We start from the raw sequence: 22053 nt of genomic DNA, 5'->3' as shown, positions 1-22053 counted from the left end.
GTGACATACTGTACCTGTGGCAGAGGTGTGTGGACTGTGGGACAGTTCAGAAAAGAGCAGATATTTCTTCCGTGTGGAAGGGCTAGAGGTGGCTCTATCTGACTGACTGTTGGACTGTGCATTATAGCCAGACTCAGTAAAGTGTGGAGGAGGGAGTAGAAAGCTCACCAGAAGCAGGAGATAAATTGTAGTCCCAGGTCCAACCCAATGCCCGGAGAGAATCTGTGAAGGTGGTTACATGTAGAAGAACCAGGTCCATCGTCTCAGTGGATGACAAAGGATTGGAGAGGGCAATGAAATGGGCGCTATTGGAGAACTGATCCACCATTGCCACGGCCTTTTTGGAAGGTGGCAAATCTGTGATGAAATCCATGGTGATGTGGGACCATGTGTGTCCTGTCACCAGCAGGGGCTGCAAGAGCCCAGAAATCTGCTAATTGGAAGAATGAGACTGGGCATATTGAGGACAGGCAGTGATGAACTGATGTTCATCAGCGATCATACCAGGCCACAAGAAATGGCATCACAGAAAAATCCAGAGTCAATGGCCAGAGAGGAGTAAGGAATGGGTCCATTAGACTACCACGGAGCACATGTCTGCCGGTATCCAGCTGTCAGATGTGTGAGCCAGAACATCGTCATGCTATAGGGATTGCGGATCTGGTTCTCAAGATCCCAGATGATCTGCGCAAAGATCTACGAGGATAGAATGATATGCTGAGGGCCAGTCTCTGTTTCAGCTGGGTCAGACTGTTGTCTACCTTAGTGTTCTTGGATACATCACTTGGAGATGGTGAAATTCAATTGCTCAAAGAACAGGCCTCAGGCAAGCCTGATGCGGGTTGAGTTGGAGGGTTTGTTGTATGGATGAGGTTCTGGTGGTCAGTCCAGATCAGAAAGGGCTTGGTGTTCCCATTCAACCAATGTCTCCATTCCCCCAGGACCCATTTAATATTGAGTAGCTCCCTGTTTCTTACTCCATAACAATTGTGTATGGTTGACCTTGCATGAGAAAAAAGGTACAAGGGTGTGCCTTCCCATCCCGTCCTCACTGAGAAGGGATAGCCCTGGTGATGCGTGTCACCTCTACCACAAGAGGTCTGGAGGGACTCAGATGGCAGAGAATTGCAACAGTGTTATGAGTCTCTTGAGCTCCTTGAATGTGTGGTCTGTGGCAGCAGACCAGGTTATTTGTGACATAGCAACACACATCAAAGTTGCTGGTGAACGCAGCAGGCCAGGCAGCATCTATAGGAAGAGGCGCAGTCGACGTTTCAGGCCGAGACCCTGCGTCAGGACTAACTGAAGGAAGAGTGAGTAAGGGATTTGAAAGCTGGAGGGGGAGGGGGAGATCCAAAATGATAGGAGAAGACAGGAGGGGGAGGGATGGAGCCGAGAGCTGGACAGGTGATAGGCAAAAGGGGATACGAGAGGATCATGGGACAGGAGGTCCGGGAAGAAAGACGGGGGGGGGGTGACCCAGAGGATGGGCAAGAGGTATATTCAGAGGGACAGAGGGAGAAAAAGGAGAGTGAGAGAAAGAATGTGTGCATAAAAAAGAGTAACAGATGGGGTACGAGGGGGAGGTGGGGCCTAGCGGAAGTTAGAGAAGTCAATGTTCATGCCATCAAGTTGGAAGCTACCCATACGGAATATAAGGTGTTGTTCCTCCAACCTGAGTGTGGCTTCATCTTTACAGTAGAGGAGGCCGTGGATAGACATGTCAGAATGGGAATGGGATGTGGAATTAAAATGTGTGGCCACTGGGAGATCCTGCTTTCTCTGGCGCACAGAGCGTAGATGTTCAGCGAAGCGGTCTCCCAGTCTGCGTCGGGTCTCACCAATATTTAAAAGGCCACATCGGGAGCACCGGACGCAGTATATCACCCCAGTCGACTCACAGGTGAAGTGATGCCTCACCTGGAAGGACTGTTTGGGGCCCTGAATGGTGGTAAGGGAGGAAGTGTAAGGGCATGTGTAGCACTTGTTCCGCTTACAGGGATAAGTGCCAGGAGGGAGATCAGTGGGGAGGGATGGGGGGGACGAATGGACAAGGGAGTTGTGTAGGGAGCGATCCCTGCGGAATGCAGAGAGAGGGGGGGGAGGGAAAGATGTGCTTAGTGGTGGGATCCCGTTGGAGGTGGCGGAAGTTACGGAGAATAATATGTTGGACCCGGAGGCTGGTGGGGTGGTAGGTGAGGACCAGGGGAACCCTATTCCTAGTGGGGTGGTGGGAGGATGGAGTGAGAGCAGATGTACGTGAAATGGGAGAGATGCGTTTAAGAGCAGAGTTGATAGTGGAGGAAGGGAAGCCCCTTTCTTTAAAAAATGAAGACATCTCCCTCGTCCTAGAATGAAAAGCCTCATCCTGAGAGCAGATGCGGCGGAGACGGAGGAATTGCGAGAAGGGGATGGCGTTTTTGCAAGAGACAGGGTGAGAAGAGGAATAGTCCAGATAGCTGTGAGAGTCAGTAGGCTTATAGTAGACATCAGTGGATAAGCTGTCTCCAGAGACAGAGACAGAAAGATCTAGAAAGGGGAGGGAGGTGTCGGAAATGGACCAGGTATACTTGAGGGCAGGGTGAAAGTTGGAGGCAAAGTTAATAAAGTCAACGAGTTCTGCATGCGTGCAGGAAGCAGCGCCAATGCAGTCGTCGATGTAGCGAAGGAAAAGTGGGGGACAGATACCAGAATAGGCACGGAACATAGATTGTTCCACAAACCCAACAAAAAGGCAGGCATAGCTAGGACCCATACGGGTGCCCATAGCTACACCTTTAGTTTGGAGGAAATGGGAGGAGCAAAAGGAGAAATTATTAAGAGTAAGGACTAATTCTGCTAGACGGAGCAGAGTGGTGGTAGAGGGGAACTGATTAGGTCTGGAATCCAAAAAGAAGCGTAGAGCTTTGAGACCTTCCTGATGGGGGATGGAAGTATATAGGGACTGGACATCCATGGTGAAAATAAAGCGGTGGGGGCCAGGGAACTTAAAATCATCGAAAAGTTTAAGAGCGTGAGAAGTGTCACGAACATAGGTCGGAAGGGATTGAACAAGGGGTGATAAAACAGTGTCGAGGTATGCAGAAACGAGTTCGGTGGGGCAGGAGCAAGCTCGACACTGTTTTATCACCCTTTGTTCAATCCCTTCCGACCTATGTTCGTGACACTTCTCACGCTCTTAAACTTTTCGATGATTTTAAGTTCCCTGGCCCCCACCGCTTTATTTTCACCATGGATGTCCAGTCCCTATATACTTCCATCCCCCATCAGGAAGGTCTCAAAGCTCTACGCTTCTTTTTGGATTCCAGACCTAATCAGTTCTCCTCTACCACCACTCTGCTCCGTCTAGCAGAATTAGTCCTTACTCTTAATAATTTCTCCTTTTGTTCCTCCCATTTCCTCCAAACTAAAGGTGTAGCTATGGGCACCCGTATGGGTCCTAGCTATGCCTGCCTTTTTGTTGGGTTTGTGGAACAATCTATGTTCCGTGCCTATTCTGGTATCTGTCCCCCACTTTTCCTTCGCTACATCGACGACTGCATTGGCGCTGCTTCCTGCACGCATGCAGAACTCGTTGACTTTATTAACTTTGCCTCCAACTTTCACCCTGCCCTCAAGTTTACCTGGTCCATTTCCGACACCTCCCTCCCCTTTCTAGATCTTTCTGTCTCTGTCTCTGGAGACAGCTTATCCACTGATGTCTACTATAAGCCTACTGACTCTCACAGCTATCTGGACTATTCCTCTTCTCACCCTGTCTCTTGCAAAAACGTCATCTCCTTCTCGCAATTCCTCCGTCTCCGCCGCATCTGCTCTCAGGATGAGGCTTTTCACTCTAAGACGAGGGAGATGTCTTCATTTTTTAAAGAAAGGGGCTTCCCTTCCTCCACTATCAACTCTGCTCTTAAACGCATCTCCCCCATTTCACGTACATCTGCTCTCACTCCATCCTCCCACCACCCCACTAGGAATAGGGTTCCCCTGGTCCTCACCTACCACCCCACCAGCCTCCGGGTCCAACATATTATTCTCCGTAACTTCCGCCACCTCCAACGGGATCCCACCACTAAGCATATCTTTCCCTCCCCCCCTCTCTCTGCATTCCACAGGGATCGCTCCCTACACAACTCCCTTGTCCATTCGTCCCCCCCATCCCTCCCCACTGATCTCCCTCCTGGCACTTATCCCTGTAAGCGGAACAAGTGCTACACATGCCCTTACACTTCCTCCCTTACCACCATTCAGGGCCCCAAACAGTCCTTCCAGGTGAGGCATCACTTCACCTGTGAGTCGACTGGGGTGATATACTGCGTCCGGTGCTCCCGATGTGGCCTTTTATATATTGGTGAGACCCGACGCAGACTGGGAGACCGCTTCGCTGAACATCTACGCTCTGTGCGCCAGAGAAAGCAGGATCTCCCAGTGGCCACACATTTTAATTCCACATCCCATTCCCATTCTGACATGTCTATCCACGGCCTCCTCTACTGTAAAGATGAAGCCACACTCAGGTTGGAGGAACAACACCTTATATTCCGTATGGGTAGCCTCCAACCTGATGGCATGAACATTGACTTCTCTAACTTCCGCTAGGCCCCACCTCCCCCTCGTACCCCATCTGTTACTCTTTTTTATGCACACATTCTTTCTCTCACTCTCCTTTTTCTCCCTCTGTCCCTCTGAATATACCTCTTGCCCATCCTCTGGGTCACCCCCCCCCGTCTTTCTTCCCGGACCTCCTGTCCCATGATCCTCTCGTATCCCCTTCTGCCTATCACCTGTCCAGCTCTCGGCTCCATCCCTCCCCCTCCTGTCTTCTCCTATCATTTTGCATCTCCCCCTCCCCCTCCAGCTTTCAAATCCCTTACTCACTCTTCCTTCAGTTAGTCCTGACGAAGGGTCTCGGCCTGAAACGTCGACTGCGCCTCTTCCTATAGATGCTGCCTGGCCTGCTGCGTCCACCAGCAACTTTTATGTGTGTTGCTTGAATTGCCAGCATCTGCAGAATTCCTGTTATTTGTGACATAGGTGAGTTGGTGAGGGAGATGAGAGGAGCAGCAATTTGGCTGTAGTTATTGATAAAATAGGTTTCAATAGGTATATTTAATGTCAGGGAAATGTATACAATATACATCTTAAAATTCTTTTTCTTTGCAAACATCCACGAAAACAGAGGAATGCCCAAAAAGAATGAATTACAGTTAAATGCTAGAAACCCAAAGCCTCCTCAACTCCCCCTCCCATGTGTAAACAGGAGCAAGGCAACGACACATGCAAAAACCTCACCAGCAAAAAGGCATTGGCTCCCTCCACTGAGCACTCAAGCGTGCAACAAAGCATGAATAAAGACACGGACTTGCAGTACCCCAAAGATTACTCATTGACCCAGTAATTTGGCATACCACAGGTTCTCTTTCTCCCTAATAAGGAAAGAGTGGTGTCCCTGTTTCACAGTGAGAGGGGAGACATAACAGAACAACTCGCCAATTTATGGAGTTAAAAGTCTGTTGTGTCACTTTTTGCAAGCTCTGTGCCCAAAGAACTTGGGTCTGTGGGCACACAGCCAGCAGCCAGCTCACTGCTTTGATCTTCCGTGTGCTCCCAAGACACATCAGGTGGCAGCGCTGACCTCAAATCGGCCTGCCTCCAGAGACACAGAAATCCTGCACCCTGAAGGTACGCTCTGGCCAGTGATGCTTCACTGCATCACTTCCTCAAAATTAAAATGAGGTCTGGTCCTTGAAATGTGTTACTATCTTAGATACATTCAGAAATGAGAGACATTTTGAAGATGCTTCAGATTAAAGTTATAAATCTTTGGTTTAAAGTTTATAATTCATAGTGACTGAGGCTCGTCAAATGCTTCTATAGAATTTCTCTCCCAAGCATTATGTTTGTCCAACATTTCCTGTCCTTGCATGCTGTCTGTGCTTATGTAATACCTCAAATTTTTAAGATTCTATGTCAGATATTCATCATAGTTTGGTAAACCCTAGTTAGTAATGGAATATAGCAGAATCAGTATGTTCAAATGTCCCTCAAACTTTATTACACTAGCTTTTGGAGGTAGAGTACAGTGTTCTAATATGATTATATAGCTAGACAGTGCATTAAGCTCCACAAACACAGATGAATTTGACACAGCACTGGCGCATAGAAGAAGGTTTGTGAGCTGATCAGATTAAATACATTGGATTGTTCAGAATTGCATTATATAACTGCAGTTGTTGTCTTTCTGCCATTTTTTAAAATAATTGGTCCTCCTTTGTTTTCTTTTGTTGTACCTACTCTGCAAGCTATGAATTCGTTCTGTTCATGTTGAAAGCTCCATTTTCTTTTTTTTTTGCATATATCCTTCCCTCATATTACAACCATTTCCTCCACCTTTAAGATACACTTTTTAAAAAATTCTGCAGATAATGATTCCCTGAGTAGGTTTTCTTGAGGACTAGTCATTACTTGTTATTTTTTTATTGTTGTGAATAATATGGCCCTCAGATGAGGAGGGGTATCATGGAGCAGCCCAATTAGAATCTTACCACAATGCACTTTCCTGCTGAAGCATTTAATCTGCAATTACAGCATGAAATCCTGCATGAACTTTTTCAGTAGTCCAGAGGTAAATTGTACACACAAAAACTTCTATAGTTGTACCATGAAGAGCATTCTGACAGGCTGCATCACTGTCTGGTATGCAGGGGCTACTGCACAGGACCGAAAGAAGCTGCAGAAGGTTGTAAATCTAGTCAGCTCCATCTTGAGTACTAGCCTACAAAGTACCCAGGATATCTTTAGGGAGCGGTGTCTCAGAAAGGCAGCGTCCATTATTAGGGACCTCCAGCATCCACAGCATGCCCTTTTCTCACTCTTACCATCAGGTAGGAGATACAGAAGCCTGAAGGAAAACACTCAGCGATTCAACAGCTTCTTCTCCTCTGCCATCCGATTCCTAAATGGACATCGAAGCTTTGGACACAACCTCACTTTTTTTAATATGCAGTATTTCTGTTTTTGCATTTTTTAAATCTATTCAATATACATCATTGATTTATTTGTTTATTTATTATTGTGTTTTATTTTATTTTGTTATTATTAATATTTTTTCTCTGCTAGATTATATATTGCATTGACCTACTGTGCTAAGTTAACAAATTACACGTCACATGCCGATGACAATAAACCTGATTCTGAACTGACTGCACCAATCCAAAATAGGCAATAAAAGAGGGCAAGGGAGAAGACAATGTCTATATAGACTTTTTCCATACCTTTGATAATGTCCCACATGGTAGGCTGGTTTGGATGGTTAAATCACACGGGATCCAGCGGGAGCTTAAATAGTAGCAGGAGGTTGAAATTCAGATTAAAATCCTGTAATCAATGGTATGTTGCAGGGATTGGTACAGCGTCCTCTGTTGTTTGACGTCTATATTGATTTGGATGAGAATGTAATTGGCACAATTATTACTTTTGAAGATGACACCAAGGTGGTGGTATAGTGGACAGTGAGGAATACTTATCCAAGTTTCCAATGGGATCGAGACCAGCTGAGAAAACCAATCAAGGAATGGCAAATAAAACTTAACTTGGACAAGTGTGAGGTACTGCATTTTGCTAAGTTAAACCAGCGTGGGACTTGCAAAGAAAGTTGTCGGTGCTTGGAGAATGTTGTAGAACTGAGCGATTTAGTATAGCGTTCTTGAAAATGATGTTGAAGAAGTCAGAGCACTAAGTACAAAAGTTAGAGCATCATGTTAGAGCTGTTCAAAGTATTGGGAGACCATGCTTGGAGTATTCTGCACAGCTCTGGCCACCTAGATATAGGAAGCTTGTTGATAAGTTGGACAGGGTGCAGAAAGTATTTTACCAGAATGTTACCTGGACTGGAGGGTTTGAGTTATAGGAAGAGACTGGATAGTCTGAGGCTTTTTTTTTTCCCTTGGAGAGTAGGAGACTGGGGTGACAAAACAGTGGTGTATATATAGGATGATGAGAGTATTGAAAAGTTAAATGAACAGAGCCTATACCCAGGATAGTGAAGTCTCAAACTAGAGACAATAGATTTAAGGGAAGAGGGAAAAATGCCGTCTTCTTCACATTGATAGTGGTGGGTATGTGGAATGAGCAGCCAAAGGAAATGGTAGAGGTAAGTAGAATTACAATTTTTAGTAAGTATTTAGACAAGTATATGGATATGAAAGGTTTAGAGTTATATGGGCCAAACATGGGAAAATTGAATGAGCTCAAGTAGGTATTCTGGTCAGATGGAAGATTTGGGACAAAGGTGCTTTAGAAATGTGAATCTGTGGCTCGTTTCTAGCTTTTTTTGGGTTCTGTGGATGGCTATAAGTCCCTATTTATTTACTGTAGACCCTACAATGAGGACTGGTGCCTGTTCCCCTGACTTCCCCTTCCTAAATCCAAAAAAGGTAACTTAATCTTCCTGCTATTGAGAACACTTTTTTTGTTGCTGCACCACTTAAGCAGCTGACCTGTCTCAACCCTGTATGAAGTTATTGGTGACTCTGCCAACAATAGTGGTGACATCAATCTATTTGTAGATTTTGCAGAGATATCATTGATTGTGCTTACCCGTTGCTTGAGATGTCTACTGTTGGTAGTCTAGGTCTCAGAGGCATATGTGGGACACAGAAAAATGCAACCTGGTAAACCTTGAGTTTTGTGTCAGGCCTTTGGTCGTGACCTTCAAGTGCCCTTGGCTCAGTTGCCCAAAGGCTGCACTTGTACACTGAACTGAATTTGATTATTGAGGCAACACACACAAGGGAAGGTCTGATAGAAGAGGACAGAAGGTCATGGAAGAAAGAAAATGGAGGAAGGAAGAACCTCTTCTTTCCCCTTTCTCCAACCCTGTATCTCTTTCACCAATCAACTTCCCAGCTCTTTACATCATCCCTCCCTCTTCAGGTTTCACCTACCACCTTGTGTTTCTCTCTCTCATCACCCCTCCTTTTAAATCTACTCCTCAGCTTCTTTTTTCTCCCATCCTGCCGAAGGGTCTCAGCCCAAAACGTCGACTGTACTTTTTCCATAGGTCCTACCTGGCCTGCTGAGTTCCTTCAGTACTTTGTTTGTGTTGCTTGGATTTCCACCATCTGCAGATGTTCTGTTGTTTGTGATTTGATTATTGATGTATGCCTTCGCCAAGAAAAGCTCCAAAGATATATGCTTAGGGTCCTGTTGGAAACTTTAATTGCAAGTGAAGGTGAGAGATTGGGAAGGGGAATGACAAGTCAGATGTCACGTGATCAAAACACCAGAAATATCCTAATCCAGAGATCCCGTTGATTTGCTTTGTGACTCAGTCATGCCTCTCCAGAACCAAATTTCACCCAGTAGATGAGAATAGGAGCCCATCACCAGGAGACCAGAGCTGGAAAAGAAGGGGTCGAGCTTTCAGGAAGACATTATCTGGTCATGAAATTAAGGGAACAGATTTGCTAGTAGCCAGGGTGGTCTCACCACTTCCTTTGATACTTAAAAGAGCATCAAAAACATTAAAAAAAAAACTATCTAACATCTTCTGGCCTATCATCACCCTGCAACAGCTTTCTACACCCCCACCGCCCCCCACCCCCCCGCCGTATCTTTTCCTTGGAGCCCAACATAAATCTTCAATTAAAATTGTAAATAAGGTCCCAGTCTCAAAAGGGAAAAGATGTTCTTATGCACTGGTGATGTGCCAACTTGCTTCACACAGAGGGGAAGGGAACACATTCATACAGTAGGGGCTATATTACTTTCTCATTTTAATTGGCTCTCGTTCAGGAGATCCTGCAAATTTTGCACCTGGGTGCAAGGTTCATAGCACTTAGTCCTGTAACTGATCATGTCAAAAATGTAGCTACTAAAAGTAGCTATATTTAGCAATCTCATGCAATATGATGATCAAACAAAACTAACAGAGAATGCCAAGAATGCTGATAATTCTAATATTTTTCTGCCCCATGGTGTTTTGAATTAAACTGTTTTCTGCATGCAGAGAGAGCAAGAAGTGATTTGTCATAATGCATATTCCTCCAAAATCAAATATTTTCTTTACCCCCAGGACCTTTCCTGCAGAACTCTATTGCTTGAATTGCAAAATCTGTTACATACATGATAAATACAAAATTATCCTGGACATTGCTACTGATTGTATTATCAGCCAAATTAGTTAGACTGGGAGAGCTCCATGTTACTAGGTGTCCAGAAATTAAATCTGTGGATTCCATGGAAGCAGAGTGTGATTTAGGACTGTCTGCAGTGTTCACATAATACAGTGTCGACAGAGTGCTGAATTTGCTGAGAGAGTACATGAATGTTTATCCATTGAATTTAGATTTATTGATTGGTTTTCTTAACCTTGACGTTTTCAAGGTTAAGCAAGCAAAAAAGTTGTCCAGTTAATTAGTTAACTAATTAGAATTGGTTAACCTAAGTTACTGTTAATTGACTGAGAATTTGTGGTGTTTGGGAATATAAATCTAGTGTTGTGCTTAGCGAAGAGTGGAACATCTATGGAGACATGACTTCAGTGAGGTACGTGGAAATGATGCAGTCAAATATGTAAATAATAACAGCTTGAACTATTCCTGTCCTAGTTTCTATTCAAAAAGCCACTCTTAGCAGAAAGGAGTGACAGGGCACTTCAGACCTGTCAGAACTCAGCAAGTCAGGCACCACTATGGAGAGAAATGGATACCAGAGGAAGAGTCTCAACCCAAAATGCTAACTGTCCATTTGAGACTGAATGTTTCATCAAGAGTACATAAAAAGAATGATTATCCCAATGCTTAAGTGAATACAGACAGAGTGGGACTCTAACCTCCAAAAAGACAAGTTATTCAGATGATTCATGACAGCATTCAGTTTTGGATAATGATGAGAGCACAACCAGACCCAAGATTGTACTCACTATTGATGGGCTCAGCATGAAACAGGGAGGAAAGAAAATAGCAATGATAAGGGGTTCAATACTTATGAGGAAAGATGGGCTTTTTTGCTGTAATGTATTTGCAGCATATATTCCCCAGGGTACCTGCATTACAAATATACATACAAATGTTCTGGAGGTGGAAGTGGATTTCATGGTCCACATTGATACCAAAGACACAAGTAGATAAAGGGATAATAAACTGTAGGCAGACTTTACCAATTTAGGAAGCAGGACTTCAAAGTAATCGTTATTGAATCATTTCCAGTATGTATTGAAGTAAAAGGGTAGTATAGGAGTGGCAAGAAGAACAGTAGATTTCTACTATTACAGCCATTCCTGTGGAAGGTGGGATGAAGCCACAACTGCTGTCCGTACAGATTTGTTTACCAGCACTGTTGAAGGGGCTTTAAAGTAATTTGACAGAGAATGACTGAAGGTTAAAAGGGAGTACACTGCAGTGGAATTAATTTATATAATTTTGGCGGGCTGCAAGCAATGCGATGGTCTTTTGCTGGTGCTGCAGCGTGAGGTTTAAAAGAGCCTGGGTGCTTATCAGCTCTTTCTCGTTGGACTGCAACAAGCACAAGAGATTGTTTAGATTTAAGAAGAGCTCGGGTGCTTTTCAACTATTTTTTGGTGGGCTGTAATCAGTGCGGGGCCAATGAAAAGAAAGGAAGTGTAAGTAGAGAGGCCATTTTTGGAGTGTGGTCGCGTTAGATTAGTGTGACTTTGGCTCAACCAGCTTGGGTGAGCACAGGTGGAGGTTGTAAGTAGCTTAGTACATAGCTAGTGTACTGAGAATGAGTTCAGTGGTAGTGGTATATTTTTTATGTGCCATGTGGGAACTCCGAGAGACCTCCAGTCTCCTAGATAACTACATGTGCACAAAGTGCATTGAGCTCCAGTTCCTTAAAGGCCATGTTAAGGAACTGCACCTGCATCTCGATGACCTTTGGCTCACACGGGAACATGATGATGTGATAGATAGGTCGTCGTCATCGTGGCTATCCCTCGAGGTCGAGGACAATGGTCTTCATTCTGAAGAAGTGACCCACAGAGTAAAGACTCCTGGGCGTATATTTCTTTAACGTGTACTTAATGTGGCAGTCCAAGAAGCACATGATACTTCACAAATCCATCAACTGATTCCAAAGGCACGGAAACCACGATGATTGGAGCTGATGGATTTGTTGCAGCTTTCATTCGCCTTCACAGCCGTTGAGTTCGAAGTAACTTCATCCACCTGTTCCACCGTTGAGGTCTTGGATGGATTGTTCTCTGTCAGGGACCTCACCCTCAACCTTACCGTCATGGGTGACCCTACCAGGAGCATAGCTCTAGACGGCATTGCTCTTGGGTTCACAGGACCACACAAGCTTCTCCACCACGACAAGGTGTCAATCTACGGGGAAGGATAGATAGGAGGTGTTACAGGAAGCAGGCACTTGGCTGACTATCAGGGGAGGGAAAAGGAATAGGCTGCCAGTGCAGAGTAGTCCTCTATAATAAGTAGACTGTTTTGCATTCTGTTGTGGGGGACAAACTATCCAGGAGGAAGCCACAGTGAATTTGAGTCTGGTTCTGAAGCCCAGAAGAAAGGCGGGAGACAGGGTGTGCAGCAGTAATAGGTGATTCCATAAACAGAGGAGCAGAAAGCAGATAGTGTGAACATTAAAGAGACACGTAAATGGCATGCTGCCTTCCTGGTGCCAGTGTCAGGGATGTCTTTGATTGAGTCCATGGTATTCTAAAGGGAGAAAGTGAAGAGCTGAAGGTTGTGGGATAAATGTTATAGTTGGGAAAAGGGGCGAGGTCCTGAAGAGAGATATAGGGAGTTAGATAGAAAGCTGAAAAGCAGAACCTACAGGGCTGTGATCCCTGAATCGCTGCTTCTGCCATGCACCAGTGTGGGTAAGAATAGGATTATTTTGCAGATGTATGCATGACTGAAGAATTGTGGTAGGGGCAGGGTTTCAGATTTCTGGATCATTGGGATCTCTTCTGCAGAAGGTATGGCCCGTAAAAAAAAAAGGATGGGTTACACCTGAACTCAAGGGGGACCAATATCCTTGAGGGCAGGTTTGTAAGAGCCACTGGGGAGGGTTTTAAACTAATGCGGCAGGGGAATGTTAACTGGAATGATAGGGCTGAGGATGGGGCAGTTGCTTTACAACTAGATGCAATGTGTAGTGAGAATGTGAGGAAGGACAGGTAGAAGATATGGCAAAATTGTAGTCAGTAGGATTATTTGTAGTGTCACAGGGTCTAAAATTTTTAAAAAAGGATGAATACAGGACTGAAAGTGTTGTGTCTGTCCAACTACATTCAACTAAATAAAGCACGTACACAGGAGGTGAGGTTAACTTGTGTATTCACTGCAGCGAGAGAGAGAGAGAACAGATCAATGTGCGTAGGTACAGTATCAGTCATGCTAAGGGGAGTCATTGCTCTATAAGAAACAGATCCATACATTACACTTCATCTTCATTCAGATTAGTGTAACATAAAACTGCATATGTAACAAAACATATAATTTCCCTTAAACAAACCATATTTAAGTAAATATACCTTCGTAATAACAGTCATAACTAACTTCACTATGCTAAAAATTCAGCCTTTTGGGTGGGTCTCTGTTTCTTTCAGGATAGCACCTCTGGACCTGTGGAGTGGCATCACATTTGGCAGGTGTCTTGTTGAAGACAACTTTCCCTGTTGCAGGTGTCACGTTGCTGTAGGTGACAAGATCATCACTGAGAGGTAAGTCCAGTGACTGTATTGTGTCTGTCTTGTTGGATGCAGTTGACTCAGGTGTGTCCTTCAGCTGAGCATCCAGTATCTGGTCCACATAACGTCTCCATGTATGATCTCTAACATCTACTGTGTACAGCAGTAGTCCGGTTCTTGCAGCTATCCTACTGAGTGTCCACTTGTCTTCTCAGGAATTACATGCTAGAATTTCCTGCCCAACCACAAAGCTCCTTTCTGAGCTACATGGCAACTGGCTGAACTGCTTATTCTTCACTTCCTTACATAGATCTGTTCTCACAAGGTCCATGTGCAGGGCCTATCAGCGTCGGCAACTGAACTTGATGAAGGAGTGATTCTCGCAGGTCACAGATGGTGATATAAATCGAGAGCTTCGCGAGCATTAGCCCATTGAGCAGGGCCTATCAGCGGTGGCAACTGAGCTTGGCGAACTAAGTAAAAGTACAGAAGGGATAAGAAGAGCAGCCATTGTTGGGAGTAGGCCAGTGGCGAGAGTAGAAGCGATAGGCTTTTGCACATTCAGGCTTCGGCAGAAGTGGGGTTCGGCGAGGTAAGTGTGTAAGTGGACTTTGTTTTTGGTTTCTCTTTGCATTTTCTTTTAGGAATAGCGAGCACATCGTTACGGTTAGTATTTTGCTCTGGGTGTCAAATGTGGAAATCCTGGGAATCTTCTAGTCTCCCAAATGGCCACATCAGCGCCAGGTGCACCAAGATGCAGCTCCTGAGAGACAATGTTAGGGATCAGGAGCTGCGGCTCGATGACCTACAGCTTATTAGGGAGAGTGAACAGGAGATAGAGAGGAGCTACAGGGAGTTAGTCACGCCGAGACTGCAGGAGTCAGATAAGTGGGTGACGGTCAGGGAAGTGGGGGAAAGAGCTCAGATAGTAGAGAGCACCCCTGTGGCCATCCCCTTCATTACTCGTTATCTCCTTTTGGATGCGGTTGAGGGGGATGACCTGACAGAGGACGATCACAACGATTGGGTCTCTGGCACTGAGCCTGGTTCCTTGCTGCGGAAGGGAAAGAGGAAGATGAGGAATGTGATAGTCATAGAGGATTCCATAGTGAGGGGAACAGACAAGAGATTCTGTGAGCCTGATAGAGATACTGTACCCGCATGGTGTGTTGCCTCCCAGGTGCCAGGGTATGGGCTGTCTCTGATCAGGTGCAGAGTATTCTGAAAGGAGAGGGTGAACAGCCGGAAGTCTTAGTACACATTGGTACCAATGACATAGGTAGAAAAAGGGAGGAGGTCCTGAAGAGAGAATTCAGGGAGTTAGGTAGGAAGCTGAAAGGCAGGACCTCTAGGGTAGTAATCTCAGGATTGCTGCCTGTATCATGTGCTAGCAAGTGCAAGAATAGCATGATCAGGCATATTAATGTGTGGCTGAGAGACTGGTGTAGGGGGCAGGGCTGCAGATTCCTGGATCACTGGGGCTTCTTCTGGGGGAGGTACGACCTGTTCAAAAAGGACGGGTTACACCTGAACTCAAAGGGGTCCAATATCCTAACAGGCACATTGAAAAGAACTGTTAGGGACGGTTTAAACTAATTTGGCGCTGGGATGGGAACTGGAGTGATAGGTGAGGAAGGGGAAAACAGAAAAAAATCGAAGATATAAACATGAGGAATTCTGCAGATGCTGGAAATTCAAGCAACACACATCAAAGTTGCTGGTGAACGCAGCAGGCCAGGCAGCATCTCTAGGAAGAGGTACAGTCGACGTTTCGGGTTGAGACCCTTCGTCAGGGCTAACTGAAGGAAGAGCTAGTAAGAGATTTGGAAGTGGGAGGGGGAGGATATCCAAAATGATGGGAGAAGACAGGAGGGGGAGGGATGGAGCCAAGAGCTGGACAACTGATGGGCAAAAGGGATATGAGAGGATCATGGGACAGGAGGCCCAGGGAGAAGGAAAAGGGGGAGGGGGGAAAACCCAGAGGATGGGCAAGGAGTATAGTCAGAGGGACAGAGGGAGAAAAAGGAGAGAGAGAGAAAGAATGTGTGTATATAAATAAATAACAGATGGGGTACGAGGGGGAGGTGGGGCATTAGCGGAAGTTTGAGAAGTCAGTGTTCATGCCATCAGGTTGAAGGCTACCCAGACGGAATATAAGGTGTTGCTCCTCCAACCTGAGTGTGGCTTCATCTTTACAGTAGAGGAGGCCATGGATAGACATATCAGAATGGGAGTGGGATGTGGAATTAAAATGTGTGGCCACTGGGAGATCCTGCTTTCTCTGGCGGACAGAGCGTAGGTGTTCAGCAAAACGATCTCCTAGTCTGCGTTGGGTCTATATGGAACGCTTCACGAATTTGTGTGTCATCCTTGCGCAGGGGCCATGCTAATCTTCTCCGTATCGTTCTAATTTTAGTATATGTGCTGCCGAAGCGAGTTTGCAACAGAGATTATAGAAAGAACAGGCAGGAGATGAGGCTTAATCAAAGCCAGTGGCATGAGTTACAGGGCAAAGGAGGCATGGTGGAGTTAAAACAGAAGGCAACAAACACTGGACTGAGAGTGTTGTATTTGAATTCACGCAGCATAAAAAATAAAATGGATGATCTTGAAATTCAGAAGGGCAAATATGACGTTGTGGCCATCTCAGAAACTTGGCTAAAGGATGGCTGCCATTGGGAGCTAAACATCCAAGGATATACGGTATATCGGAAAGATAGGTTAGTAGGCAGAGGTGGTGGTGTGGCTCTGTGTATAAAAAATAATATTAAAGCATTGGAAAGAGATGACATAGGATTGGAAGGTGTACAGTCTCAATGGGTTGAGTTAAGAAATGGCAAAGGTAAAAGGACCCTAATGGCAGTTTTATACAGGCCTCCAAACAGCAGTCAGGATGTGGATTCCAAATTACAGCTGGAGATAGAAAAGCTTTGTCAGAAAGGCAATGTCATGACAATCGTGGGGGATTTAACATGTAACTGGATTGGGAAAACCAGCTCAGTATTGGACCTCAAGAGAGAGAATTTGTGGAATGTCTAAGGGATGGCTTTTTAGAACAGCTTGATGTTGAGCCTACTAGGGGATCAGCTGTGCTGTATTGGGTGTTGTGCAATGATCCAGAGGTGATAAGAGAGTTTAAGGTTAAGGAACCCTCAGGGAACAGTGAGCACAATATGATCGAGAGGGAAAAAGTAAAATTCAATGTGTCAGTATTTCAGTGGAAGAAAGGAAATTACAATAGCATGAGAGCGGATCTGGCCGAAGTTGATTGGAAAGGGACATTTGCAGGAAGGACAGCAGAGCAGCAATGGCTGGAGTTTCTGCAAAAGATAAGGGAAGTGCAAGACAGATATATTCCAAATAAGAAGAAATTTTCAAAGGGAAGAAGGACACTACCGTGGCTGACAAGTGAAGTCAGAGCCAAAGTAAAAGCAAAATAGAGGGCATACAAGGAAGCCAGAGCTAGTGGGAAGATAGAGGATTGAGGAGCTTTTAAAAACTTGCAGAAGGGAACTGAGAAGGTCATTCAGAAGGAAAAGATGAATTATGAGAGGAAGATACTAAAAGTTTCTTTAGTTATATGAAGGGTAAAAGAGAGTTGAGGGTAGATATACGACCAATAGAAAATGATGCTGGAGATATTGTAGTGAGAGATGCAGAGAAAGCCAAGGAACTGAATGCGTGTTTTGCATCAGTCTTCACAGTGGAAGACGTCTGCAGTATACCGGACATTCAAGAGTGCCAGGGAAGTGAAGTTTGTGCAGTGAAAATTACGACTGAGAAGGTGCCCAGGAAGCTTAATGGTTTGAGGGTGGATGAATCTCCTGGACCTGATTGAATGCACCCTCAGGTTCTGAAGGAAGCAGCTGGTGAGATTGCGGAGACATTAACGATGATCTTTCAAGAATCGATAGACTGGAAAATTGCAAATGTTACTCCGCTATTTAAGAAGGGTGTGAGGCAGCAGAAAGGAAACTATAGACCTGTTAGCCTGACATCAGTGGTTGGGAAGTTGTTGGAATTGATTGTTAGGGATGAGATTATAGAGTACCTGGAGGGAAATGACAAGACAGGCCAAAGCCAGCATGGTGTCCTGAAAGGAAAATCCTGCCTGACAAACCTTCTGCAATCCTTTGAAGAAATTACAAGCAGGGTAGACAAAGGAAATGCAGTAGATGTGGTGTACTTGGATTTTCAGAAGGCCTTTGACAAGGTGCTGCGCATGAGGCTCCTTAGCAAGATAAGAGCCCATGGAATTATAGGTAAGTTACTAGCATGGGTAGAGCATTGGCTGGTTAGTAGAAAACAGAGATTGCGGATCCTATTCTGGCTGGCTGCCGGTTACCAGTGGAGTTGCACAGGGTCGGTGTTGCAACTGCTGCTTTTTAACGATGATTTGGACTACGGTATTAATAGATTTGTGGCTAAATTTGTTGATGATACAAAGATAGGTGGAGGAGCAGGTAGTGTTGAGGAAATAGAGAGCCTGCAGAGAGACTTAGATAGTTTAGGGGAATTGGCAAAGAAGTGGCAAATGATATACAATGTTGGAAAGTGTATGGTCATGCACTTTGGTGGAAGAAGTAGACGGGCAGACTATTATTTAGATGGGGAGAGAATTCAAAATGCAGAGATGCAAAGGGACTTGGAAGTCCTTGTGCAAGATACCCTAAAGGTTAACTTCCAGGTTGAGTCGGTTGTGAAGAAGGTGAATGTAATGTTGGCATTTATTTCTAGAGGTATAAAGTATAAGAGCTGGCATGTGATGTTGAGGCTCTATAAGGCATTTGTGAGACCACACTTGGAGTATTGTGTGCAGTTTTGGGCTCCTTATTTTAAAAAGGATATACTGACATTGGAGAAGGTTCAGAAAAAAGATTCCCGAGAATGATTCCAGGAATAAAAGGGTTACCATATGAGGAACATCTGGCAACTCTTGGGCTGTGCTCCCTAGAGTTTAGGAGAATGAGGGGGGATTTCATAGTAAGATTCTGAATGTTAAAAGGCTTGAACAGGTTAGATATGGCAAAGTTATTTCCAATGGTGGGGGATTCTAGGACAAGAGGGCATGACTGCAGGATTGAAGGATGTCCTTTTAGAACTGAGATGCGGTGAAATTACTTCAGTCAAAGAGTGGTAGATCTGTGGAATTTGTTGCCACAAGGAACTTCTTTACTCAGAGTGGTAGCTATGTGGTACAAGCTTCCAGTAGAAGTGGTAGAGGCAGGTTCGATATTGTCATTTAAAAAAAATTGGATAGGTATATGGACAGGAAAGGAATGGAGGGTTATGGGCTGAGTGCAGGTAGATGGGACTAGGTGAGAGTAAGCATTCAGCACGGACTAGAAGGGCCAATATGGCCTGTTTCCATGCTGTAATTGTTATATGGTTATATGGTTAAGTGTTGTAGAGGCCAAGTCATTGGTTGTATTTAAGGCAGAGACAGATAGATTCTTGATCAGCCAGGGCATCAAAGGGTAGGGGGTGAAAGCAGCTGAGTGGAGATGACTGGAAGAATCGGATCAGCCCATGATTGAGTGGCAGAGCAGACTTGATGGGCCAAATGGCCTGCTTCCACTCCTATATCTTATTGTCTTATGGTCTTATGTCAGATTCCTGCTCATGAGCAGCATTGCAGGTGTTTGATTTGTCGACGCAAGAAAAGAGTTCTGATACACAGGAAGAAAGTTGTCCACTTTGTGCTGGAGAGAAATGTCCTCCTTTTTCATAGATGTAATGGTCTTCTTGAAGGTTGGATAAACCTTTCAGCTAACCAATTTGTTGCTGGTGATGAGGAGCTGACTTGAAATGTTTGATACCATTTTTCTTCATAAATAATCTGAACTCTTCTGATGTGCATTGTGGACCATTGTACTCACAATTTGTTTGGGTAGGCCATATCTGGAGAAGATAGTGGAAATAGTCTTTCCTGATGTGATTGACTTCAGTGGTATAGCCTCTGGCCATTTAGCTATTACTAGCGGTTTATGGCTTTTAGGGTTCAAGTGATTTTGGAAAATTGTAACAATTTCATTGGCTTTCTGGCTTTTCTGGAGTACTAAGTTGTGTAAAGGACAATACGTTCTCGCACCCACTAAGCTAAGAACCGTGGCTGATTTCTTTTCCTCTTCCACAGAGTTTGTGTTGTAAAACTCACTGGATATACAATTCCCAGTCCTCATTAGCACTATCAAATTTAATTAACTTTCCTAGCTAAGGACATGGTCACGTTATTTTCTCTTTAACTTTGCTAATTGTACTTCTTTCATTATGTACTATGCTTCCCTCTGTTAGCATCAATGATGGGTCTGTACTGATTCACCCCTCCTCTCACTGTCCGTTCCACCATACTCTGTCGTCTTTCTGCAGTTGGTGATATCTGCTAAAATTCACGTTCGTATTTGTCGCTACTTTGTTGTGTCTGTACAACTGTCATGGTCCGGATCGGGGTCCCTTCAAATTTAGCTTGTTTATGTTACGATCCGGACTGTTGATTCCCTGTTTTCCCGTGTCCCTCGACTTTGGTGATTAGAGGCAATTAACACTCGGCTGAACCGGTAGTTTATAGTCTCCGGCTTTCAGCCGTTCGAGGCGGGAGCGTCTGCAAAGTCATCTAAGGTACGGCGTGCCGATGACATCTGGCCAGAGCAAGCCTAGTCTCTGCCGAAGCGAGTGCCGCTAATTCGCCTTTCCTCACTGGAGCAACCTTGTTAAGTTACCTCGCCAAAGCGAGCCTGCAAAGTTTCCTCACTGAGGTGGGTCCGTCAGTTAACCCGCTGGAGGGAATCAAGAACCGCTGTCTACTGTTCCCGGGCCGAGTCGAGAGCTCGCCACTACCCGGAGGCTCCAAGTCATGTCCTGGCCCTGGCGGCATTCTAAGTCAAGTCCTGACCCTGGCAGCATTCAAGCGCCAAGTCAAGTCCTGACCCTGCCGGCATTCTAGCACCAAGTTAAGTCCTGGCCCTGGCGGCATTTTAGCACCAAGTCAAGTCCTGGTCCTGGCGGCATTCAAGCACCAAGTCAAGTCCTGTCCCTGGCGGCATTCAAGTACTAAGTCAAGTCCTGGCCCTGGCAGCTTCCCAGTTCCGAGTCAAGTCCTGGCCCTGGCGGTCTGTGATTCCTGTCCTACCCCCTTGTCTGAATCCCTTCTCTGCCCCTCTCACATCTCGCCCTCGTCTGCAGCCCCAGCCTGTACGTCAGTCTAGTTCCATTGCCGGAGCTAGATAGGTACTGTCCGGTGTTCATTTTTGTTGGTCTTGTCTTGTCTTGTCCTCGCTTCCGTGGAGTAAGTCAGGCCGTCTTGCCGTTGCTCCGCAGGGGGTCATGTCTTGTCTTGTCTGGTCCTCGCCTCTGTGAGGTAAGTCAGGCCGTCTTGCCGTTGCCCCGCGAGGGGTCATGCCTTGGCGTGTCTTGTCCTCACCTCCGTGGGGTAGGTCAGGTCATCTTGCTGTTGCCCCGTGGGGGTCATGTCTTGTCGTGTCTTGTCCTCGCCTCCGTGGGGTAAGTCAGGCTGTCTTGCCATTGCCCTGTGGAGGGCTATGAGTCCCGGCCCTATGTCCTGTACCCAAGGAGGGGTCCCGGCTCTCCGTTCTATGTGTGAGTCCCGGCCCTATGTCCTGTTTCCAAGGACGGGTCCCGACTCTGTGTTCTGCGTATGTGTCCATGGTTCCATGTACCTGCTCTCCCAAAACTGAGGCTCTGTTTTCTATGTTCCTCCTCTCCCTAGCCCATGTCATGTCCATGCCTGGTTCTGGGGTCCGAGCCCAAGGCAAGACCCAGGTACTGGGTGTTTGCTCAGTCTCGGGCTCAGAGTCCATATCCTAGCCTCTTCATGTCTCCTCTAGATCTGGGAGCCGAGTCCTAGTCCAAGTCCAGACCCTTGGTCCCAGACCAGTCGTAGTGCTGAGTCCTTATCCTGTGCATTATTCTTGCTTCTGCTTTGCTCTGTTGGTATCGAACAATAAACTAAATCTAAGTAACCTCATTAGATGTGTCTTGCATTTGGGTCCACCTTTGCTCCCTATGCTTCGTCATTGTGACAGAACGCTCTCACCACACATGGACCCAGCAGACACAAACTGTTCTTCTAAACTCTTGTCAGCCTGAAAGTCAAGGTGTTGTTCTGTTTTGCCCGCCGGCCAAATCTCCCCTACCCACCCGGGTCATCGATAATACAGGGAAATCTGGTGGTCGCCTGGAGGCTCCCATTGGGAGGGGAGTACTGTCATGGTCCGGATTGAGGTCCCTTTAAATTTAGCTTGTTTATGTTATGATCCGAACCGTTGATTCCCTGTTTTCCCGTGTCCCTTGACTTTGGTGATTAGAGGCAATTAACACTCGTCTGAACTGGTAGATTATAGTCTCCGGCTTTCAGCCATTTAGGGCGGAAG

The 22053-nt window shown here is 45.6% G+C and overlaps 1 non-coding gene across 1 annotated transcript; it reads right to left on the bottom strand.

Moving 5' to 3' along the window:
- Nucleotides 1-15996: 15996 nt before the first annotated feature.
- LOC134346034 (U6 spliceosomal RNA) lies at nt 15997-16099 on the bottom strand. Its single transcript, XR_010017798.1, has one exon. It is a non-coding gene; the product is annotated as a U6 spliceosomal RNA (small nuclear RNA).
- Nucleotides 16100-22053: the final 5954 nt, after the last annotated feature.

This window comes from Mobula hypostoma, chromosome 4 (assembly GCF_963921235.1).
Source record: "Mobula hypostoma chromosome 4, sMobHyp1.1, whole genome shotgun sequence".
NCBI classification, from domain to species: Eukaryota; Metazoa; Chordata; class Chondrichthyes; order Myliobatiformes; family Myliobatidae; genus Mobula; species Mobula hypostoma.
The sequence above is the reverse complement of the archived record's forward strand: the minus strand, read 5'-3'. Positions and strand labels throughout refer to the sequence as shown.